This window comes from Leptonychotes weddellii, chromosome 1, assembly GCF_054177405.1.
Source record: "Leptonychotes weddellii isolate Sample4059 chromosome 1, ASM5417740v2, whole genome shotgun sequence".
Lineage (NCBI taxonomy): Eukaryota > Metazoa > Chordata > Mammalia > Carnivora > Phocidae > Leptonychotes > Leptonychotes weddellii.
The window spans coordinates 78228016-78246746 of NC_138369.1; the positions used below are offsets into that span (position 1 = coordinate 78228016).

Consider the following 18731-nt stretch of genomic DNA (forward strand, 5'->3'; position numbering starts at 1 on the left):
GGTTTCCATTATTTCCATCGGAAAGTCAGTTGTAAGTCTAACTGCCACTTTGACACATCATCTGTCTATTCTCTATAGCTGTTTTAAGTTTTTGTTGTTTTTTTTTACGGTGTTCTGCAGTTTAATTGGGATATATGTGAATGTGGCTATCTTTCCATTTACTTTGCTTGAAATTTATTGAGATTCCTGGATCTGGTGTCTTTTGAAAATTCCAGGAAATTCTCAGTTCCATTTCCTTTATCATTAATAGTTAGTTAGATGGATAGATAAATATGCATTTTTCTGAACCATTTGAGAATAGGTTGGAGACATAATGCCCCCTCCCCCCAAATGCTTCACTGTACATTTTCTAAGAAAAAGGACTCTCTTTCATAACCACAGTGCAATTTTCAAAATACAGACATTTCACATTGATACAATACTATTTTCCAATCGATGGTCCATGTTCAAATATCATCAGTTGTCTCAAAAAAGTCTTTTATAACTGTCTTTTCTTCGTCCAGGATCCAATCCAGAATCAGACTTTGCATTTATTTGTCATATCTTTTTAGGTAGTTAGGCATTTTTGACAGGAATATCACTGAAATGATGTATTCTCAGTATATCATATCAGAAGGCACATGATGTTGGGGCACCTGGGTAGTGTAGTCGGTTAAGCATCTGACTCTTGATTTCAGCTCAGGTCCTGATCTCAGGGGCATGATCTCAGGGTCATGAGATTGAGCCCTGCGTTGGGCTCTACATTCAGCATGGAGTCTGCTTAAGACTCTGTCTCCCTCTCCCTCTGTCCCTCCTCCCCATGATCTGTCTCTCTCTTTCAAATAAATAAATAAATAAAATCTTTAAAAAAAAAAAGAAGAAGAAGAAGAAGAAGGCCCATGATGTCACTCTGGCCCATTACTGGTGATAATATCTTTGACCACCTGGTTAATGTATTGTCTGATACATTTCCTTGCTAGTAGGAAATATATAGTATTTAGTAAATAGTAATAGTAGAAAAATAGTAAAGTTGCTATTTTTTCCTTTGTGATTAATAAGAAATTTGGGGGGAGATACTTTGAGATTATGTAATTTTGTAAATTATGTAAACTTCTGGTTCCTCCTCAAGCTTTTTTTTTTTTTTAGAAAGCATGGTAACTATGTTTTTTTTTTATTAACATATAATGTATTATTTGTTTCAGGGGTACAGGTCTGTGATTCATCAGTCTTACACAATTCACAGTGCTCACCATAGCACATACCCTCCCCAATGTCCATCACTCAGCCACCCCATTCCTCCCACCCCCCTCAACTGCAGCAACCCTCAGTTTGTTTCCTAAGATTAAGAGTCTCTTATGGTTTGTCTCCCTCTCTGGTTTCGTCTTGTTTCATTTCCCCCCCTTCCCCTATGATCCTCTGTCTTGTTTCTCAAATTCTTTATATCAGTGAGATCATATGATAATTGTCTTTCTCTGATTGACTTATTTCACTTAGCATAATACCCTCTAGTTCCATCCATGTGGCTGCAAATGGCAAGATTTCATTTTTGATAGCTGCATAATATTCCACTGTATATATAAATACCACATCTTCTTTATCCCCTCCTCAAACTTTTATCCACTAGTTTGATCACCCACTGATGATTTTCTAACTTAACTATTCCTTTCATATTTATTTGGCATTTAACCTCAGGGAGGCCTTTTTCTTTTCTCCTATTTATTTTTTTCATTTATTTATATCAGTATGGACTCTTGTTTTATTCAATGGATTATAATCTGTTACTATCATTATATATGTTCATCCTCAAAATGTATTTGGGGATATTTGAGATTTGGCCAGTGGGAGCTCCTTCAGCTCATTCCTGTGTTCTTTTGCTAGGTCTCTAGCATTCATTGAACATTTCCTTACTTTATGAAGCAACAAAATATTCCTGTCTTCTTTTGTACATTTCTGTCCCAGCCTGGAATCAGCCCTTTTTCTTAAGAGCCCCAGTTCCTTTTAGTGGAGAATGGTATTTAGAAACCAAGATTTGGGAGCTAGCTGTGCTTAAATTGCTACTGTGATATAACTGATTCTAGGCCCTCTCAGGAGACAGAATATGGAAATAAACATATTTATGCGTGTATATTCTGTGTACTTATATGCCTACATACACATATAGGTCTGTAAAATCCATGAGTTTGTATCAATACCCCTGATTCCAGTCCCACACCATTCCTTCCTCATTACCTATTTTTAACTCTCTTCTCTGACAGTAAAAAACCTGAATCCCATTATCCACAATGTATCTGCTTATTTGCTCAGCCCTTCCAATGTTAAGCAAACTCTTGGCCCTGCTTGCTGAAAGCTCAGCCCCAGACACACCAATCTCCACCCCAACTCCCTATTCCCAGGCATGCCAGCCAAAACTTTGCCTCCAGGCAGAGCAAAGGGCAGTGGGGTTGAGGGCAGAATGGGAGGGGTTCTAGAGCAGCACAGAACAGTCCAGATCTTGAGAGGATATATTAGACACCTCTAATCTTTATGTGACAGCCCCACTCCACGATAACCTAATTCTCTCCAGCCACCCACTGAGATAGTAAGCTGGAATCTCCCCATCCCCAAGGCTTTCCTCAACTTTCTTTCCTTTCTAGATGCCTTCCAAACCCCTAATTCCAGTTTATTTCCTCTGCAGAAGAGTTTAGCTATCTCTTTGTGTTATATTCTCAAACTGTTCACCTTCTGCATCCACTCAGGTGTTTTACCAAACAGAGCCCTGTGCTCAGGAGGAATGCATGCCTTAGGGGATGTTGCAGCTGTAGTCAGTTATGATTTTAAATATTTAGCTTCTCTCCCTCTTTGCTACAATTATAATTATTACTGAAATATGCTTAGGAGAGATGTGACAGTCAGACAGGCATGATAGATATATCATTTTGGTAAAGATTTAGAGGATGGACTGGAGGGAAAAATGGTAAGACCAGAGGCTGGGAAACCAGGCAGCCTGACTTTTCAATACCTAGGTGAGAGAGGATTGGGACTGAACTGGGAAGGCAGGGAAGTGAGGATAGGAACAGGAAACCTGATACGAGAGATATTTATGGGACAGGATCAGTAGGCGTGATGACAGATTGTGTAAGGTTGGCAGGGGGCAGGGAGGTGCAGGTGTGGGTGGGGGGCAGGGGCCTGGGATGAATCCCGGGTGTTTGGACTGGGCACAGGTTATGGCAGTGCCTAACCCTCCTCACCATCCTCCTTCTCCTTCTGCTACTACTAATGATGGGGCCATTTGTTGAGCACGGACAGGATGTCAATCACTCTGATGAATGCTAGACATATGTCATAGACATAATGAGACCATGTGATCCTGTAGGGAATGTATTATCATCCAGTTTCCCAGATGAGACTGCAGTAACTTCCCCCAAGATTTCACAAAGATTGCAAAAAGCACTTTGTGCCACTTTAGGTTCTGCAATAGTGATTTCGGCTTGGGGCATGCGGAGTTTGAGGTTCCTGTGGAATATCCTGGCAGAAATGTCCTGCCAGCAGATGGAAATGGAGGTCTGAGCTCAGCAGAACAATTGGGGTAGAGATATAGCCATCCACACAGAGGTGGCAAGAGAGACCAGGTGGTTAGTATGGGATGAACGGGGGAAGCTTATGGAGAAGGAGGGGAAAAGAGGGCTGAGATGGAACACTGGGCACAGGAACATCAAGGACAGGAGAAAAAGAAAAACTACAGCAGAGAAGGAGTGGCAGGAGAGTGAGGAGAACCAGGAGAGCAGTAGTGCAGTCCAGGAAAAGTGGTTCATCAGGGAGGTGGTGGCCCATCGTGCTAAATAGTGCCAAGTAAGCCAAGAACTGCAAGATGCCCAACACATGTGTCCACCAAGGGGGCATCGGTGAGGGCGACTGGTGGGCGGAAGCCTGAGTGCAAAGGTCAAAGCAGTAAGGAAGGGCAAGTGGAGATAATGAGCACCAATGTTTTCAAGAAGCCCAGTGGAAGAGTAAGGAGAGAAAGCGCAGTATCTAAGTGGGGATTTACAGAGATTCTTCTGAGGTGGAAACATTTAAGTTGTTTCTAAGCTGACAGGAATGTGCCAAAACAGGGAGAGAGGTCAAAGATGCAAAGAACAGGAGGAGGTAAGTCCCAAAGAGGCAGGAGGAGCTGGTTCTGAAAGCCACAGTGTGGTCAACACGGTGGGAAGAGTGTCTCTGACAGCTTCAGAAGCAGAGCCTGTTACAGTGCTGGCCCAAGTCTGCTAAAGAGGGGGCTCCGGATGGGCTCAGACACAGATTCCTTCATGGGGTAGACAAATAGGGGAAGGAAGTTAAGGAAATCCACATTTGGTTGCTTCTGTTTTTTTCCTGAAATATGAAGGAAAGTCATTTCTGGATTAAAGCACAGAGGAGTAGGGTAGAATTGGGGGGTTGGTAAAAGGGTTGAGTGCCTGCAATTGCTGGGGAGGTGGAAAATGGTATTGACCAGGGACCTTTAAGCTCTTCTGGGCACTGTTGAGAGTGAGGCTGAAATTGAGAAGTGTGGTATCTGAGGTCATAGTGATCTGTGTGTTGAGCAGTCAGTTTGCAAGAGGAGAAAAGATGGCCTGTGGAATAATCCCCATTCGGATGCAGATCCAGAGCAGTAGAAGGAAAAAGGAGCCTGGTTGTAGAGGATGTTTAAAGTGCTACATCATAGCATCTAGCTTGGATGGTTCCCAAGTGAAACCAGAAAGGACTAAAATAGAATGAAACACTTCTGCTTGAAGATGGCAGATTGAACACAGTTTTTATCTCTTCACTCTCCCCAAACCCTACGAAAATGGCAGGAAAGGGATTTTTTTCTTAAGGGTGTAAACCCAAATAACAAAGGGAAGCAGTGGTAGGGACAACGGTAACTACATTTTGGAAGCTGACAGTGGATGATCAGTGGCAATTGACTTCGCTAAAACCTAAGTCAGGAGTTGAGGCATCAGATAGCTCAGAAAGAGGGAAATGCAAGGTGGGCTAAGAACAGGACTGATTGAGGAGCATATAGATCCTGGGGTCTTCTCCCCAGTCTGAGCACAAAACTAAAAATTAATGATCTGGGAAGGATAAAACAGAGGTCTTTGGACCAGAAGACGTGAGGCACTGATGAGAGCTGAGATACCGTACTAAAAACAGGAAAAGTCGAAGTCTGTATGTTGACCAGAAAAGACACCCCCCCTCACCCCGCTCTCTTCTCCAACCCTCTTCCTACACTCAGCTCCCACAATGCTGGCTGGAGATTGGAGATCTTTCCACAGGGAATCTGAGCAGTCCAGAAGAAACCATCAAAAGATACTGACACCTACTGCTCCCTCCACCTTTATTACTCCAGGTCAAGATCACCAGTCAACAATCAGATTTTTAGCATTGCACTCCTAAACAGGAAAGGAAAGGCAAGGACCACTAGACATTTGAGGCAGTTCTTCAACTGAAAGACAAAGACCAAAATAAACACGAAAAGAAAAGAAAAGGAATCTGTATTGATAGAGACAATGCCAAGAATGAAGAAAATATTTTAAATATGATAATTAATCATATTCCCAGAGAAATTAAAGATAACGTAGAATCTGTGAAATAGGACTAGGTTGCTTTTTTAAAAAAGGTCAAAAAGCAAAGAACAGTCAGAAAATAAACTATGACAATAAAAAAACGTATAAGCCAATAGCGAAGTTGAAATAAAAAGCCAAAGAAATATCCCAGAAAGTAGAACAAACATATAGAGGTAGCAAATAAGACCAAGAAGATGAGAGAATAAATAAGAGATGGGAGTTGTGCTATAGGCCAAGAAGGCTGTGGTCCAAAGGGTTAGGTGGAAGGATCTGGGAGCAAAGTCCCCAAGGAGATGACAGAATTTAGATGTAAGTACACAGAAAACTAAGCGGAGGAGGAAAAGGGCATTTATGAGCTCCAGGGAAAACAAAACGTTGTTTGAGAAGGGAAAGGCAATTAAACTATACCATCCGGCTCACCGGTGACTAGCATTTATATCGTCAAAACAAAGTAAACTTTAAGTATTGGTGGAGGGAGGGCGAATTAGTATGTGTGGAAGTCTTTAAAAGAAATGGAATCTCCATCTCCCTACTTGGAAATCCATAAATAATGCCTATAAATCGAGCAGTAGCAATGTGATCCCAATTTGAGCAATATAGAGGCAAATCAAAAGAACCAGCTAAAGGACTAAAGGGAGAATGGAATGGAGGACGGGAGAGGAGCCCACAAAGACTATTTGACTTTTAAAATTATATGTATAACTTTGATAAAAGTTAAATGAAAAGATTGGAATGGGAAATAGAAGGGTCGATGGGAGCCCCATGAAGTGGGTTCTGCCCACTCTGGGAATTGAGCAGGCTGGTAGGCCTCCTTTGCAACTACAGTAACCTGGTAAAAACCTGTGTAACTCACAAGACAGGATAAAACATGAACTATTAATTTGTGGCAGACTGATAGCTGAGACATCAAATGGCATGTTCACTCCTCTTGGCCACCACAAGAAAAAAAAAAACCTGCTAACAGGAATGGCAGACTCCTTAGCTTATCATTTCAAAGAACTTCTGTTCTCTGGTGGTAGGGAGACAGTCTGGAAAGTATGCACAAACTCAGAGAACTGGTTTCTACTGTGTGTGTGCGTGTGTGTGTGTGTTTGTGCACATGTGTAAGTCCCTTCCACCTATATAAAAGGAGCTTTGTGCTGGGGAGGACAGAGATGGAGGAGCAGAGCTATAAAGGAAGAACAAGACGATAAGTGGTGGGACACTCCTCTCAGCATGAGTTCTCATGAGAGGAGAAAGAGGAGGGAGAGAAGGGGCACCGTTCTCAAGGGCAGGGGGATATAACGGGAAGGAAGACGTATGGGTTCAGGTTCCCAGCTGCGCTTGCTCAATTGGGTCTCACACCTCTGATAATAGGAAGCAAGAGGGATAATGGCATTGTCCATTTGGACATGAGAGGGCCCCAGTTTTTCACAGGACCAAGTATGGCTTGGAGAGTTTCTATGAGCTTGTAGTGAGCCACAGATTAGCCAGGAGTGAGAGACAAGCTAGCCTGGCAGGGTGTGGGGAGTGAACTCAGCTTGTCCCACGAGGTAAGAGGGACAGGCCTGATCTATTGGATGACACTGAATGTGCCACTGACTAGGGCTGCCACCTCTCTCAGAGTCGTCATCTCTGAGAGAGCACCACAACCATGGGACATCAGTAGCTGTCAAAAAGCATGGGTCCCAGAAGCGTAGGAGACCAAAGAAGGGACCCAGTTCTCCCTCTGCATGGTGACTGTGCTGATGAGTAAAGTTGTCAGATTATGCTGCACCAGGGAGGAGTGCAGAGGAAGTAAAAATGGAGCTCTGAGCTCCAATTTGATGATCATCCCAAATGTGGCCAAGAAATCTTGGGGTGGGACTGCATGCACCAGGATCAGATTGTCCTCTGGAGTCTAGGACAGAGCCACGGGGTCAGAAATTAAGGTCAGGTCAAGAAATCACTAAGGTTCCAATTTGCACCCTTGAGTTTTGTGCACAGCCATAACTGGCTATTATTTCTGTTACACCTGTTTATAGCCGTTGATGTGAGAAGCCACGGAGGCCTGAAGACCTAGTTGTCATACTAGTGGATGAGCTATTGTTTATTGAGTGCAATACTAAGGGCCAAGAGCTTTATGCCCAGAACCTCATTAAATCCTCACACACCCAGTGGCGTAGCCCCATTCCAATACCCATTTTACAGGTGAAGGAGCTGGGATTTAAACAGATGAAGTAACTGGAACCTACTACCAACGTTGGTAGTAAAGGGCAGAGCCAGAATTCAGGCTCAGTCTGTACTGATTCTAAGACCTGTACTGACGTTGAAGAATAACATGTTTGGACTGCACTTAGCCACAGAGCCTGGTTTTCTAGAAAGGAGAAAGTGTCTGGACATCCGAGAATGAGCACACACATTCACTTTCTGGGGGTCTGTGAGCACTCCAGAGAGGTGGTATCAGAGCAGGAAGGTATGGTCAATGGTGCGGAATGGTTGCCGGGTGAAAACCCTGGTGTGTGATTAGGTGCTCGAACCCGATAACAGTAGCAGAAGCTAGTATTGAGAAAGAACCCTGAAAGTCTTCAAGCTCGAGGCACGCTTCTTCCTGAAGTGATTTTGAAACAGTTGAGGAATTTCTTAAATTTGGAATGGGTTCAATAAATGTCTGTTAAGTGAGGTATTCAGTTAAAGTTCTTTAAACCTGTGCCAAAGAGCTGTCAACTCAGATCACAAAAGATCGTAACACTAAAAGCTCTCTGTTCTGGCAAGCCCTGTGCATTTCCCTGTTAAATACTTCCACATCTGTCCTGTCTTTCTCAGGTCCCCACACTGCCTTGCACCTTTATCACATCCAGCCTAGGACACTCATTGTGATAGCTTTATCCATTCAGCAGGTATGGATTGAATACTCCTCTGGGTCAGGCAGGAGGCTCAGTGCAGGGACGATAGATGAAGAAAATGTGGTTCCTGTCCTCAAGGAGCTCCTATATTCGGAGGAAGTGTGGCACAGACTGCTACTGCCCACCCCGAATCTCTCTCTTCCCTAGGGATAGAATTACTGTTCCATGTGGCTGTCCAGCTGTACCACAATTCCCCAGCCTCCCTTGGGCTTAGGTGAGGCCATGTGACCAAGTTCTTGACAAAAGTATGTGAAGGAAGTGATATACACCACTTCTGGGTTGGGAATTTCAGGTCTGCCTTCTTTCTACCTCTCTTCCCACTTCCAGACTGGCCGGAGCCTGGATGTGCTGGTGACCAAGTTTCAACCAGGCAAGTTAGTGACATTGCCCAAGGGAATAGCAGAGCAATGACTTAGAAGGACCCGTGTCCTTGAATGACCATGAGGGGCAGGTCTCCTCTGAAAGTTGTTATATGGGAGAGAAAAATAAATATCCACATGATTTAAGCCACTGTATTTGAGGAACTCTTTGTTATAGACACTTAACCTTTAGCCTAACCATAATAGGAGTGTTAAAAAAAAAAGTATAGCCCAAAGTATTCCTGGTGCTATGACAAAAGCAGAGTGATCAGTTCAAGTAAGGCAGAAGGTAGGAAAATTAGAGAAAGCGGAGGAGGGTGCCTAGGAGAGAGCACCCTTGTGCTGAATCTTGAAAGATGAGTGTTTTCAGGAAATCTACTCGCATTTCTCATCTACCCTTCATTCTTTTGATTGGCCATTTTTGTCCACATTACTTCTTTCATCTCTTATCCCTACTCTCCACCTGTTACCCAGGATTCAAGACTCAGATTAAATCTCATTTTCTCCAGGGAGCCTTCCTTGATAAGCTCCCCACAAGTGATTATCTTCCTCTTCCAAAATCCTATGGCACTTAGTCTTTATTATTTATTGATCACACATTTTATATCTTCTCTATCAATATCTGGCACTTTTCAGTAGCCTCCCCAGCATCACACTGCCTAGACTTGTTCTGGGTTCCCCCAAGGGTATAGGTATACCTTAAATGTCCATTGCTTTGTAACAAACCTACCTACCTCAAAATTTAGTGGATTAAAGTAACTATTTTTATTGCTCGCAGTTCTAAGAGTTGGCTGGGTCTCAGTTGGTTGGTTTGCACTTAGGGCCTTGAATGCTGTTGCATTCAGATAATAAGTGGGGCTGGCATCGGCTGAAGGCCTGGCTGGGCTAGATACTCAAGACAGCTCACCCCTGTGGCTTGCAGCTAATGCTGCTCTCAGCTGGGAAGTTAGCAGGTCCTATTAACCAGAGAGCCTACATTTGCCTTCTCCATGTGACATGGGCTCACATAATTATAGCTAGATTCCAAGAGGATCGAGCAAAACCCTTGTGACTTAGCCACAAAAGACCCAGAATATCACTCTCATCACATTCTATTGGTCAAGCAAGTCACTAAGGCCAGCCCAGGCAGGGGAATTAGACTCCATATCTTGATGTGAGAAGCAGCAGGTGCATTCAGGGAGATAAGGAAATAATGACAGCCGTCTTTGGAGACTATCTTATCATACCGTGTAAACCTGGATTCTGGAGTGATGGTCACTCCCAGATCAAAACAAGTGTCCACCCTGTATTTCCTCATCTACAAATCAGAGCCCCAGGGAGACAGTGCTTTCCCTCCTCCCAGAGTCAATGAGAAGAATTTAATGTTAGTCTGGCATTAACCTGGGATGGGGTAGACATTCAAATGCCAAGATGTCTACCAAAATCTGAATGGCTCAGTTGTTTGTGAGCCAAGAGGTTTCCAGGAGAGCATGGAAGTGGTTATGGAGAGAAAATGTCTCTGGATTAGAGATCAAGTGTTTGCAAAAAAAAAAGATCAAGTGTTTGCTTATCAGTGTTTCTTCTGAAAATCACTTGCCACCCATCCTGGCCCAACCACCCCTAATATGGGGGTAAAGGACAAGAATTGCAGCAGAGTTAAAATTGAGAAAGGGTTGGTCCGACTCTGGCGTCTTTGCTGAGGGTCACATTGAGCTGCGAGGTGATGCTGTGATGTGTTTAGAGTCAGCACTATGGCAGAAGACGTCAAGACCAAAATCAACCAGACTGCACCTTTCAACAGCCGCTTCCCCAACCAGAACCAGACCAGGAACTACTGGCAGAACTACCTGGACTTCCACCACTGTGAGAAGGCAATGACTGCTAAAGGGGGTGATGTCCCCGTGTGCGAATGATACCGGCATGTGTACAAGTCCCTCTGCCCCATATCCTGGGTGTCAGCCTCGGACGACCTCCAGGCAGAAGGCACATTTCCTGGGAAGATCTGAACTGGCTCTACCCAACTCTCCTCTGTCCTCCATCCTTCTCCCAGGGTGGTGAAGGGGGACCAGGGTGCATGGTGATCCCCACCCTGGGATTCTGAATCATGGCTTAACTAATAATAAATACTCATTGGAAAAGTAAATAAAATAAAATAAAATAAAAATAAAATTGAGAAAGGGTTGCTCGATGCTCACCTTGGAGGAAGACTTTAGCTAAGCCTTTAGCCACCCACTTGAATTGAGTTTAGGGCCCAGCACAACATCTCTCCTGTATAACCTTTGGCTACAGGAAGAGGAGACCATTCCCCCACAAGCTACCACAAGCCACACTGGCCTTTGAACTTTGTGGTAGACAAAAAATGGTCTCCCAAAAGTGTCCATATCGTTAATACCCAGAAACTGTGAATATGTTCTGTTATATGGCAAAGGGGAAATAAGTTTGCAGATGGCATTAAGGTTGCTCATCAGCTGAAGACAGGGGGAATATCCAGGATTATAAGGGCATGGCCAGGGTATTTAAATGGGTCCTTAAATGTGGAAGAGGGAGACAGCAGAACAGCCAGAGTCAGATAAGGAGATACGGGGAAGAAAGCAGAGGTCGGAGTAATGTGCTTGCTGGCTCTGAAGATGGCAGGGGGCCAAGAACCAAGGAATGTGGCAGCCTCTAGAAGCTGGAAAAGGCAAAACCCAGATTCTCCTCTAGAGCCTCTAGAAAGGGTCACAGGCTTGCTGACACCTTGAGACCCACTTGGGACTGCTGAATTATGGAACTGAAGGTCGTAAATTTGTGTTGTTTTAAGCCACTAAGTTTGTGGTAAGTTGTTACAGCTACCATAGGAAACTAATCCAAATTCCAAGGGCCTCGGTGATTAAAATGAGAGTCCTGTCACAGGGCGACAGTGGGACCCATACACCTGTTTTGACTGATAATATTCAAGAGCAGGAAATCTCTGGTCAGGACCAGTCAGGACTGCTGGGGTGAGGGGTGGAGAGGAAGCTAGCAGAAGCTGACAGCAGGCCTTCCTGAGAAAGTGAGGAACAAGAGAGGGCAGTGAGGAGCCAGTGGCCAGAGGAGGAAGCGAGGCCACTTTATGAAAGAGACAACTTCTCTTCCCAAGAGGAGGGACTGGGAGACATTGCTATGTTGGATGGCATAAATTTTTCCCTTCACTGCCCCTTTGGGGAGAACATTCAGTAAAAGCTGTCTCACTCTACAAACTTTTAGAGGTGGATTTGTGTGTTTCTGGATGTACCTCTGGGCAAAGTATGGCCATAGAGCAGCCAAAGTTGCTGACTACATGAATGTTGCATTTCCTTGTCTCAAGTACAGAAACGTATGCCCGTCTGAGCAGTCCTTGCCCAAAGTCTGAGAAGGAAATGTAAAAAGAGCCACAGATAGGGGCACAACAAGCAGGACTCAGAGAGGTTGTCATATTTTATAGTACAGTTTGCTTGAAATGAGGAATGGAGTCCTCCCTAATCCTTCAATATTAAGGAGAGCATACTACCTGGTGTCTTGGGTTTAGAATTCAAAACCCACAAGTTTCTTTACCTCTCAAAGCAGGCAATTTCTCCCTCTGAGCTTAATTAAAAATAAATGGATAAGAGAGATGAGGTCCATGGCTTTTTAAATGCATGTTTACTGTTCTCCTCTCTCCATCTGTCTTCACTGGAGAACAGGGGGGTTGGGGGGTGGGAGAGAAGAGATGCAACCTCTACTGCTTCTGTTGGTGAGGGAAGGAGCCCCCCATGGGTGACTGGAGCTATCAGGGACAGTTCTGGCTTTACTCTTGTGGGAAAGCGAAGGGACAACGGTGCACTGCTCACAGATTCTGAGGTGCAAAGTGTCACTGAGGCTGCTCCCTCTCAAGGCTGCTCTAAAGGTTTGTCCACTCAACGCACTCACTACGTGGGTGGTGGTAGGCAGATCCCTGTCTCAGCTATAAGATGCTCTGCTCATCAGTGGGGCTCAATTTCCCTCACCCCTCCCTTACCTGTACCCTAGATCCTGCCTTAAGGAATGATTTTTTTTTTCTTTAGAGAGAGCATGTGGGGGGTTGGGAGCAGAAGGAGAGAGAAAATCTTAAGCAGGCTCCACGCCCAGTGCAGCCTGACACAGGGCTCCATCTCATGACCCTGAGATCATGACCTGAGCCAAAATCAAGAGTCAGATGCTTAACCAACTGAGCCACTGAGGTGCCCCAAGAAATGATTCTTGCTTTTAAAAACTCAGCCCCTGGGGCACCTGGGTGGCTCAGTCGTTAAGCATCTGCCTTCTGCTCAGGTCATGATCCCAGGACCGGATCGAGCCCCGCATCGAGCCCCGCATCGGGCTCCCTGCTCAGCGGGAAGCCTGCTTCTCCCTCTCCCACTCCCCCTGCTTGTGTTCCCTCTCTCGCTGTGTCTCTTTCTGTCAAATAAATAAATAAAATAAAAAAGAAAAATAAATAAAAAAATAAAAACTCAGCCCCAGATTTAGACCTAATGTTTTTAGCTAATGTCCTTCTCTGCCATGGTCATAGTTGGTTAAAAGCTAATATATAAAAAATACGTGCAAAATGTGAAACAAATTACTTCCTTTTTATAATCTTCTCACAAAGTATTCCATACTCATGAAATCAATCTCTACAGCTTCCTGAAACAGAGCTGTACTCAATACAAAATACTGTAAGTAATAGTAGAACTGAGGGTTATGGATTATGCTCCAACTTGATTCTTCCAAGCCGCCTCTCTGTTCTCCATCCTTGAAGAATTGCTTAAATGCATTATCAGATTCATTGTCTTCATTTCCTTGCCTCTCTCAAACTCATTTGTCAATTCATTCCAAATCTGGCTTGTCTCCCTACTCAATGGAAACTGCCCACATCTGGGTTGCCTGTTATTACACCCAATGGTTAGTTCTCTTTTTTCAGTTACTTCACTTCTCAGCAGTATTTCACACAATTCTTCTTTAGGAAATGTTTTCCATGTTCTCTTCCTACCTCACTGATGGCGACTTCTCGGCCTCATTTCCTGGCTCCCCCTTCTTACTTGACCATTAAGTGTTGGTGGCCCCAGAGCTTAGATCTGTGCCCAGTCCATTTTTCTCTTGACACTGTTTCCATAAGTGATCTCATCCAAATTTGTATCTCTTGCTCCTCTCTTTCTACCTGTCTTTGTGAGTGGCTTTTTCAGCTCTGTGTGTCTTTAATAAGCAGCTCACACTTAATATGGTTCAAAGTCAAACTTGGTTCCTTTGAATCCTGTTCCTCCCCAGTATTGCTCACCTCAGTTAAAGGTACCCCTGTTCACCATTACTGAAGCTGAACCCAATCTCCTACCTTTCACTCCCCTCCTCTTTCTAAGCCATTAGCAAGTCACATCTTTTCCATCCTGAAAACATATCCTGAATTCCCTCTACTTCTCTCTAGTTTCAGCAACTCCTTGGAAAGCTCCCTGATTCCCCATCCTGCCTCCGCCATCCACCACTATCCACATGCTCACATACACATACACACTTTCTCCTAATCTCTCTCTTCTCACTCCCTAGCGCTTCTCTACCACACTTGCCTTTATAGTGTTCATCCCATTCTGCTATTGCATTGCTTACCTCTTGATGTCTGTGTTTACATTTAGTCTCCCAGAGCCACTAGTGTGAGTTGAGTGAGACACTTGCCTTGGATCCAAAACTAAAGGAAAACTCCATAATCAAGATAAGTAATATTTTTATTTTATTTTATTTTATTTATTTGACAGAGAGAGACATAGCGAAAGAGGGAGCACAAGCAGGGGGAGTGGGAGAGGGAGAAGCATCACACAGTTTAATTTTATCCATAAATTCTTCAATATGTATCCTTATAGATAAGAACAACAATGAAAAAGCAACACAAATTCCATTATCACACCTAATGAAATCAATAATAATTCCTTAATATCCTTTTATACCTAGTTCATGTTCTCTTTTCCTTGATGGTCTCACAGTATCTTTTACAATGGCTTCTTGTTTGAATTGATTTCCAAATAGGTTCATGTGATGGTTAATGCTGTGTATCAGCTTGACTAGGTTAGGGGATGCCCAGATGGCTGATAAAACGATATTTTTGGGTGTGCCTGTGAAGTTGTCTCCAGAAGACATTAGCGTTTAAATCAGTAGACTGAGTAAGAAGGTCACCCTCACCAGTTCAGAGTGGGAATCATCCAATTCACTGAGGGCCTGCGTTGAACAAAAAGATAGAGGAAAGGCAGATTTGCTCTGTCTGCTTGGACGGAGACATCCATTTTCTCCTGCCCTCAGACGTTGTCACTTGTGGCTCTAGATCATTCATACTCAGACTGGGACTTATGCCATTGGCATCCCCAGTTCTTAGGCCTCTAGACTCAGACTGAATTATATCACCAGTTCTCCTGGGTCTGCAGATGTCAGACACAGGTCATGGGACTTGTCAGTTTCCATAACTGTGTAAGCCAATGCCTATAATAAAGCTCCTCTTATATACATCCTGTTGGTTCTGTTTCTCTGAAGAACCCTGACTAATATAGTCCACACATCTCTGGGGTTGATACATCTCCTAATTTTATTTTTGCACTCTTTCAATCCATTTGTGTTTTGAAGAAATCAAGTCACTTATATGTAGCGTTTCCTACATATCCTCTGTATTTTCCTGTGAACTTGGAGATGGGACCTGATTTCAAGTTCAGGTCTTTTCCTTTCCTTTTCTTTTTTTTTAGCAATAACACTTCATAGATAATGTCGAAGACTTCTAATTGCATCACATAAGAGACATGTAATGTCTATTTGTCTCTCTTTTTGTGATGTTAAGATTGATCAGTGGATGAAATGATGTGGTGTCTGGGATTTACTTCAAAATACGGAGTAGAGGGGAGTTGGGTGCTGTTATGGATGAAATAGGACTGGCCATGAGCTGATAATTGTTAATGCTTGAGTGAGGCATATAGAATCCAGCCTATTAATGTCTATACTTTTTATATGTTTGAAATTGTACATAATAAAAAATTGTACATAAAATTGTACATAATAAAAATTTTTTAAACAAAAATTTAAAAGCTTTATTTTTTTTAAGATTTTATTTATCTATTTCACAGAGAGAGAGAGAGAGCACAAGCGGGGGGAGCAGCAGGTAGAGGGAGAGGGAGAAGCAGGTTCCTCACTGAGCAGAGAGCCCAATGTGGGGCTTGATCCCAGGACCCAGGGATCATGACCTGAGCTGAAGGCAGATGCTTAATGATTGAGCCATCCAGGTGCCCATTTAAATAAAAATTTAATAAAAAATAAAGTTGTTTTAAATATTTGATTCCTCACACTGTACCAGTTTGTGTAGATATTTTGTAAAAAACAATTTCTTTCTTGGGGTCTGGAGCTCCAGTGGTACAGTTGGTCACACAGGCACTATAAGTTTGGGTAACTGACACCAGACTCCTGGATTCAATCAAGTTTTCCTGACTGACAACACTTTGCAGGGACTGTCACGATTTGTTGCTGGAGAAATAAGTGTGTCCTGGGTGACTTCACTGGGAGAGACTCTTGGAAGTCTGCACTTGGTTTCCCCTGGACTTCACCCTTTGTTGAATTTGCTCTGTACTCTTCACAATAATAAACCATAATTGTGAGTATGAAAAAAAATTTTTTTTTAATTTGATTACTAAGTTCAGATATTGTCACCCTGCAGACCCATCGGTTTTAAAGTTCCCCCTTAGCCTTGTGCCTTATGGTTTTAGCAGTCATTGATGAGCATTGCTCACATCCAGTTATTAGTCAGTACAAATCTGTGATATTCTAACTCTATCATCCCTCGTATTAGTTAGCAATTTCTGCATAACAAATTACTCCAAATTTTAGTAGCTTAAAACAATGAGCATTATCTCATAGCTTCTGTGGGTCAGGAATCTGAGAGTGGCTTAGCTGGGTGATTCTGCTTCAGAGACTCTCATGACATTGCAATCAGTCTGCTAACTGGGACTCCATTCATTTGGGGCTGGAGGATCTACCTCCAAGTTCACTCACCTGGTTGTTGGCAGGCTTAGTTCCTACTGGATAACTCAGTTCCTTACCTAGTGAGGCTCTCCATAAACTACTCGAATGTCTCACAGTATGGCAGCTGCCCCAGAATGAGTAATGAGAGAGAGAGAGAGAAACAGAAAGAGAGAGAGAGAAAGGGAGAGAGAGAGAAGAGAATGAGAGAACAAGATGAAAGCCAAAGTCTTTTATAGTCTAATCTCAGACGTGACATACCATCATTTCTATGTGCTGTTGGTCAAAGGTCAACCCTGGTACAGCATACGAGGGGACTACACAGGGTGTGAATACCAGGAGTCAGGATCATTGGGGGCCATCTTGGAGGCTGTCTACCACATTCCTTCTCATCTATTAGCTGGAAATCTATAATGGAAAACTCATTTTCATCAACTACTCAGTTACTCTGAAATACAGTTTGTATAGAAGAGGCAAAATAAATTCTTTATTCTTGGGCGCCTGGGTGGCTCAGATGGTTAAGCGTCTGCCTTCGGCTCAGGTCATGATCCTAGGGTCCTGGGATCGAGTCCCACATCGGGCTCCCTGCTAGGCGGGGAGCCTGCTTCTCCCTCTGCCTCTGCCTCTCTCTCTCTCTCTCTGACTCTCATGAATAAATAAATAAAACATTTAAAAATAAATAAATAAATAAATAAATAAATAAACAAATTCTTTATTCTTTTCTTTACTACTTTTCAAAATAATGAGTTGCCCTAGCATCCACTTACCTGACCAATGAATTATTTTTTAATATCATTATGGACTCGTGATCTTAATATGTTTGTGTTTTAATCAAGTACACACATATGTCATTATTTTCTCAGACATTTTTTGTTTATTTTTAATATTCAAATTATTCCATTTTTGATTAGTGGAAAGTCCTTCCTGATGGCTATTGTGTCTTTTTGGCACAAACCCAGTAGTCTCTGATAGTTTCCTTGTTTTCTGGTACCCAAGATATTCCAGGCTTGTCTTGTAATTTCCTGCCCTAGCCATTTCTCCAAAGGGCCCTGTTTTCTTTTCAGTTTTTGGTTTATTATTCTACTTTTTCCTTTTTAAAAAATATCATACAATCAATCATATAGATAGATAGATATAGATATATATCTCCATATTTCTCCTGCCTTTTTCTTAAAGTAAAGATAGCAAACTATACACATTGTTTTACACATTGCTTTTTTCACTTAACAATATATCCCAGAGATAACTTTATAATAAAGCAGAATATATTGATATTTCTGATTACTTTTTACCCAGTCCCCTATTGATGGACAGGTAATATGCTTGCAAGCTTTGAAATGAAAACAAAACAAAATGAATGAAATGAAAACAAAAAAGAAAGAGGAAACCACAAAGGAAGAGACTGACAACTTTGAATTTAAAAAAAAAAAAGTTTAAACTTCTGTACCACAACAAAAACAATGAAAATAAAATAACCAAAATAAAAAGGCAAATAGAGCAGAAGAGGGGTGGTAGGGTGGAGTGGAGGCTCTAAGATGCAACAACCATGGCCAGAAGACTAACGTCTTTGTTATATAGAGTACTTATAAAAAATGTTTTCAATAAATAAATAAACCAACATCTGTGCTAATAAATCATACAAGTGAAAAAATTCCTAGAAACAAATATGGCAGAAGATTAAAGCCTGTGGTAATCACAGAAATGCAAATTAAAACAAGGAAAAAGTATGATTTTTGTCCATCCCAGTGATAAAATTTACAACAATGATTATTCCTAATCCTGGTGACAGTGCAAGGAACTGATATTATTGTAGATAGTGCTTATCCACCATGTAAATCTTGAAAAACAATTTGTCAACTTGAATTAAGGGCCATAAAAAATATTTTAATACTTTGACCCAATTATCCCACATTTGGGAATTTATCTTAGGGAAATAATCTAAAAGAAGAAAGAAACTTTTCTTGGTGATGTCCACTGAGTATTACTGACATCTGAGAGGGTTCTGGATGACCTGGTGGCCCTGA

At 42.5% G+C, this 18731-nt stretch overlaps 1 long non-coding RNA gene and 1 pseudogene across 1 annotated transcript in view; both read left to right on the plus strand.

The window, feature by feature from the left end:
- The window catches only part of LOC115942197 (uncharacterized), a 54811-nt gene that overhangs the window by 4234 nt on the left and 31846 nt on the right, over window positions 1-18731 (plus strand). The window lies entirely within an intron of this gene.
- On the plus strand, window positions 1377-17416 carry LOC145722640 (cytochrome c oxidase subunit 6B1 pseudogene; annotated as a pseudogene).